This window comes from Zingiber officinale, chromosome 2A (genome assembly GCF_018446385.1).
Source record: "Zingiber officinale cultivar Zhangliang chromosome 2A, Zo_v1.1, whole genome shotgun sequence".
Lineage (NCBI taxonomy): Eukaryota > Viridiplantae > Streptophyta > Magnoliopsida > Zingiberales > Zingiberaceae > Zingiber > Zingiber officinale.
Genome location: NC_055988.1, coordinates 167,991,625 through 167,998,604, shown reverse-complemented (window position 1 = coordinate 167,998,604; position 6,980 = coordinate 167,991,625). Strand labels below are relative to the sequence as shown.

The following is a 6,980-nucleotide window of genomic DNA, read 5'->3' as shown; positions in this document are numbered from 1 at the left end:
CAGAGCGCGGGCTTCCACATTCTTCTTTTCCAGATCGGTGATGGCGGTGTTCTTCCGAGTGGTGGTCAGCTAAATCTTGCGGTCATAGGATTTGACCTTTTTGTCTAGCTGGTCCAACATGTAAGCCTGATCGGCCGTCTTCTTTCTCTCGGCCTCTAACAGATACTTGGTTTTGGCGAGCTCCTTCTGTAGCTCGGCATAAGAAGGGCCTCGAGAAGACGACGGGCCGCCCTGACTCTTCAGCCTTTTCAGCTTGCCCTCCACCATTGCCAACCGGTTGGAGACAACAATCTCTTCCACCCATCGCTGGTGTCACTACAATAAAAATCACTTTTCGCAGCGCGCTATTAACAGCGTACATTAAAAGCATGCCGTTAATAGTATTATTAATGGCGTGCATGTTGATGTGCGCTGTTAATAGTATGAACTTTGAAATAAAAAAAGGTATTAACAGCGCGCATTAAAAGCACGCCGTCAATAATATATTATTAACGGCATGCATGTTAATGTATGCTGCGAATAGTTAATAATAATAACAAAACGTAGTAAATAAAAAAATATGATTAAAATTTAATGGTTAGTTTGGAAATAATAAAGAAAAAGTAATAAAAAAATAAAGTTATATTAAACAAAATTAAATTAAAAAAAATACATGAAACAAAACGTAACTTAATTGGTTCAAAAAGTTGTTGTAACTTGGTTAAAAAAGTCAACAAATCTTTCGAATAAAATTAACAGCCAAACATTATAACTTGGTTAAATAAAGAGTAGATTATGCTAAATAAAAAAAAAAACGCCCAAAGCCTAAAAAACGCTCGAAGCCTTCGCCGCCGAAGCCTTCACCGCAACCTCTCCGCAATAGTTCTGCCTCTCTTCACTACCGTCGCCGTCGCCGTCGCCGTCGTCGGACTCCTCTCTACCTCTCGGCACTCACCGCCACCAGCCGTAGGAATCCTCTCCGCCTCTCTGCACTGATCATCGCCGGCCGCACGACTCCACCCCGCCTCTCCGCACTCGCCGTCGCTGCAAGACTTCCTTCCATCTCTCCGTACCATAGGACCACAGCAAGAGTAAGCAAGCCCTTTGATAGCCACTCCACACTCTACATCAAGCCAAAAGCTCAAAGCAAAGGTAACCCTAATCTCTATGTCCCTAAACTTATTTGGGCGGCACTCTACAGCAAGTAGTTTTATTCATAAATTGGAGCTCGAGTGTATTTATATATTTTACGATTTTGTGTTCATTCTACTTACATTGAAGATTTTAATCTTGCATGTTCATATTGCGAGCACTACATTGTTCTATCAATTTTTTTCTTTGATCCCCATTCCTGTTTGACCTATTTATATTGTGGACCAGTCCCAGTTCATGAGTTTTCATGCCACTCTGGTCATGTATGCTAGAATTTAGTAGTTACATTTAATGCACATCTAGTTTTAGTCTGTATCAGATGTGTTTCCAGGATTTAGTTTCACCTCCAAGCAAATTGCATTATGTGATTCTGTTTGTCTGCTGTCTAATGTACCTGCTAAACTTTTGGGTTTCATATTTTAGACTATTCCTTTTCATACTGCCTAGAGCTTATCTCTATGCAATTTATTGCACTTCTATTAGTCGACAAATCTTTGACTTGTGATCTTCTGGAATATTATTGCCTGTCCTTTTTAGATATATATGTGATCTTCTAGGTTTTATTAGTCGACAAATTGCATTATGTGATTTGCCGGACCAGTGGTATGAGTTTTTTTTTTTTGGACTTATATTGAGAGAGATGTATTTCTTTGGTAGCCAAGAATGTTAGCTACTTCCTCCTTTCTTTCCTCTTATTTTTCTTAGAAATTATTTTGGAGTATAGTGTCTCAAATTGTTACTATTATTTTTCTTTTAAATTCTTCCCACAGCATAGATTAATTCTGATTTAATAGAATTGGTTAGGGATGATCAATTCTATAGAGTGCAGTGGAGGAGTTGGATTAATAATTACAATTTCGCATCCTCTTTTTGTGAGCGATTTATATAAAAGATTTTTTAGTTTCGATTGCTTAATGCTTCGATTTGTCTTACAATATTTGCGCTCCAAGAGTCATGCCTTTTTTCTTTATAAAATGATCAAGTAGTTTACTATTTTTAATTTACAAGCATGTTATCGATGGTATAATTCAACACCTCCCATTTTCTTATCTTGATGGTATAATTTAACACCTTCCATTTTCTTATCTTGATTTGTAACATGCTAATTAGATTAGAATTAACTGATCTTGTGTGTTACATGCATATATTAATACAATTCTATTAATTATGCTACCCTTGCTCTACATGAAATCCACATTATTTAGTTCTCACCATTGATATATTTTGTTTGATCTTTTGACACGAGTATATCATTAGAGACAATGATTGATACGTGTAACAAGAATGAATAGACACAAAAATAATGATTAAATATATTAAACTAAAAAAGAAAAAAAAACAAATTATCAGTCTTTAAAGTGTGTGAATAATACTTTGACATGGCTAGTAAATTCTACTATGACACATGATATTTATTTGTTTAAAATATTATGATGTAGGAATCAATTTTTTATATTTAATTTTTTAATTTATTATGTGGTGTTTTCTTATACATATATTTTGATAAAATCTCATAATTATTTCATATAAATGAAAAAGGTTTATTCACGAGATGGATAAGGAATGGATGCATCTGCCTTCAAGGCTTGTACCCGAGTATGAAGAAGGGGTAAAAAAATTTATTGCACAAGCTAGGAACTATGCAAAAACACGTGAAGTAATTTTATGTCCTTGCGAGCGTTGTAAAAATAAAAAGTATATGAAATTTGACCAAGTGTATGACCACTTAATTATTAAGGGGTTTGATCCTACTTACACTACTTGGGTCTTCCATGGGGAAACTTATAACTCACAATCTCAAGATGAAGGTAGTTCAAAAGGAGTTCAAAAAGAGGATGAATGTAGAGAGGTATATCACTTATATAAGGATGTTTTGGTGCCAGAAGAAATGGTTGGACACACTATGTCTGGGGAAAAAGATTATGAGTTTGATGATTTATTAAAAGATGCAGAAACACCTCTCTTTCCTGGTTGTACAGCTTATACAAAGTTGTCGGCAGTCGTCACACTATATAATTACAAGTCTACTAATGGTCACACAGACAATAGTTTCAATGAGCTCCTTAAGATCTTAGGTGACATGCTTCCAGAAAACAATACACTTCCAGAAACTGTTTACACAATGAGAAAATTATTAAAACCATTTGATTTAGGATATGAGAAAATTCATGCTTGCCCAAATGATTGTTGTCTATTTAGAAAAGAGTTTAAAGATTTGGACTCATGTCCGAAGTGTGGTTCCTCAAGATGGAAGATAGACAAAGTCACCACCAAAGTTTGTAAAGGAGTTCCTGAGAAGGTCCTACGATATTTTCCAGTGATACCAAGATTCAAAAGGATGTTTAAATCAAAAGAAAAGGCTGAAGAGTTGATTTGGCACTCGAACCACAAAAGTCAAGATCATATGATGCGTCATCCAGTTGATTCAGTGGCTTGGCATACAATAGATCATAAGTGGCCAGATTTTGCATCAGATCCTAGAAATCTCCACTCCACCTTGGTCTTGCGACAGATGGATTCAATCCTTTTGGTGACCTTAGTTCCAGATATAGTTGTTGGCCAGTTATTTTGGTCAATTATAACCTTCCTCCATTGATGTGCATGACAAAGGAAAATCTTATGCTGACATTACTGATTCCAGGTCCAAAGCAACCGGGAAATGATATAGATGTATACTTGGAACCCCTTGTGGAGGATTTAAAGGAGTTGTGGGACACAGGTGTGGAGGCATATGATGCATTTAGCAAGTCAATATTCAACCTGAAGGTTATTTTGATGTGGACAATCAATGATTTTCCAGCTTACAGAAATCTAGCTGGATGTGCCACAAAAGGAAAATTTGGTTGCCCAATATGTGGTGAAGACACATGTTCTATGTGGCTTAAATATAGTAGAAAGTTTGCATACTTAGGCCACGGGAGATATCTTTCTCCTAATCATCCATTTCGTCAGAAAAAAAAGTGGTTTAATGGGGAAAAGGAGAGTAAAGGGAAACCTAGACTTTTGAATGGGTTAGAAATTATCAATGCATTGAAAGATATTGAAAATGACTGGGGTAAAAAGAAAAAGCGTGAGACTGTCAACACTTTGAGGAAAAAGAGGAAGAAACAGGAGAGTTCAAAAGTGGTACAAAAACCAGTTCAAAGGTGGAAGAAAAAGTCAATTTTTTCCAATCTACCATATTGGAGTGTAAGTTATTTTTCACTGTATTCATTAGCTTTTACAATTTGTTATTTTTTGTTCCTAAATTATGTTCTAATATTCTGAACTAACTATAAATCATGTTGATGTTTACCTTTAGGGCCTCTTACTACGTCATAACTTAGATGTGATGCATGTTGAAAAGAATGTTTGCGAGAATATCATAGGCACATTGTTAAACTTGAAGACAAAATCCAAAGATGGTGTGAATGCTCGCAAAGATTTGGTACACTTAAAAATTAGACAAGAATTACATCCTCAAGAAAAAGGAGAAAATAAATATCATTTGCCCGCTGCACCGTACACATTATCTAGAAAAGAAATGGATGTGTTTTGCTCTAGGTTGAAGAAAATAAAGTTACCCAATGGATATAGTTCAAATATTGGTAACTGTGTTTCTGTAGAAGATCGTAATCTTATTGGGCTGAAATCTCATGATTGTCATATTCTAATGCAACAATTGCTATCAGTAGCATTGAGAAATCTTCTACCGAAAGGTCCACGTAATGCTATATTTATGTTGGGTATATTTTACAATGAATTATGTCAAAGAGTATTAGACCGGAACCGTTTAGAACAACTCGAGGAGAATATTGCTGAAATTCTATGCATGTTGGAAAGGTATTTTCCACCTGCTTTCTTTACCATCTCGGTTCACTTAACAATTCATTTAGCAAGAGAGGCTCGTTTGTGTGGATCAGTCCAATTTCGTTGGATGTATCCATTTGAAAGGTAATAAATTATTATTATTATTTTTGATAATTTTAATATTATAAAATAATTTATATTTTATTAAACACTTCTTTTATTTGAATTTTTCTTTGTGATTTAGATTTATGAAAACACTAAAAGGGTATGTGAAGAACCGGGCAAGACCAGAAGGATGCATAGCTGAGTGTTACCTCGCAGAAGAACGAATGATATTTTGTAGTGCTTATATAAAAAAGGCTTATAGTATTGGTGTTCGTTCTAATAGGAATGATGATTTGGAAGATGGATTATTAGAAGGTCGCCCAATTTCTAAAGGGAAAGAAAAGATTTTAGAGGACCACGTGTTGCAAGCTGCACATCGATATATATTATTCAATAGTGCAGAAGTTGAACCTTACTTACAGTGAGTGTAGTTAATTTCATATTGTTAGTCTTGATCTATTACATTTCTTATATATTCTAACATCTCCCTTCAATGATTTTAAATAGGATGCACATTGACGAGCTTAAACAAACAAATCATCGTTTCTCAAGTAATGAAACATTGTTACAAAAGAAACATATGGAAACATTTGCCGAATGGTTATCAAAACAGGTTTCTGTTAACTCTTCAGGTCGAATTCAATGGCTAGCACATGGTCCTAGAAAGCACGTTACATCTTATACAGGATATATTGTATATGGATATCGGTTTCACACAATTGATGTTGGAAGGTCGACACAAGATAGTGGTGTTTCAATTGAAGCCGATACTATTTATCACTCTAATACTAATGACAATTCACATACAGTAGGAAGATTATCATACTATGGAGTTATTCGAGATATTATTTTGCTAGATTACTATTCTTTTAAAGTGCCTGTTTTTAGATGTGATTGGGCCAATCCTGGAACTGGTATCAAAATTGAAGATGGTTTTACACTGGTCAACTTACATCAAGGACTAAAAACTTTTGAAAGTGATCCTTTCATTTTAGCATCACAAGCAAAGCAAGTATTCTATTCTAGGGATAATGATGAATCAAATTGGTATGTGTTGCTAAAAGCGCCGCCTCGAGGTATTCATAACATGAACGTGCTTGAAGAAGATGCTTATACGTCATCAACACTTCTTGATGTATCCCAACTTGAGATTAACATTACTGAGAAAGAACCGTACTCAAGGAATGAGTGTGAGGGAATTGATGTGATTGAGACATGATGGACATTTTCAACTATATATTTTATAGTTATTTATTTTGATTGATACATGTTCTTATCAATAATTGCATAACTCTTTATTTAGTGTTTCAATATATTTGTCTGCTTATTTATTTTCAGCAATGCATCATGTCATATTATATATTTGACCAGGTCATTACATAGCTTTCAAAGGATGAGTAAAATGGTTAAAAAACGTGGCAAAGGATCTGTAGCTGAAATTCAGGTGATATTGTATTATATTTTAAATCTTGGTTTATTTTACTAAAGACATTTCAATATCTCTTTTTGCTATTTAACAGGAAAATATAACTAATAAGTTATCAAGAATGGACTCTAACAATTCAGCCAATTCATCAGAAGATTTGCATGGTAAAGAACCAATTACTGATGAGAAAATTGATAAGAAAAAATGACGAGGTGCGTCAAAGTTGAAAATGGTTAGTGGCCAAGACAAGTGCAAAGAGCTGGAGCGTAATGAGTTTGGTCAGCCGATTGGAGATAATTCAGTGAAGTACGCTTCTTTCCTAGGTTGCATGATAAAGGAATTTGTGCCATATACATTAGATGGATGGAGTGATATTGATGAAGAAGTGAAAGATAGGATGTGGAGTTGTCTTCAGGTAATATATTTAGTTACTTAATTTTTCATTTCCATTTTTATAACAAAATGTAGACATATTTTTGTGTTATTAAATGTGCAGATGACTTATAAAGTTGAGGATTGGAAAAAGAAA

At 34.7% G+C, this 6,980-nt stretch overlaps 1 long non-coding RNA gene across 1 annotated transcript; it reads left to right on the top strand.

Moving 5' to 3' along the window:
• The first annotated feature begins 819 nt into the window (after positions 1-819).
• On the top strand, positions 820-6,567 carry LOC122040256. Its single transcript, XR_006128566.1, has 3 exons — positions 820-1,131; positions 6,397-6,469; positions 6,546-6,567. It is a non-coding gene; the product is annotated as an uncharacterized LOC122040256 (long non-coding RNA).
• The last annotated feature ends 413 nt before the right edge of the window (positions 6,568-6,980 follow it).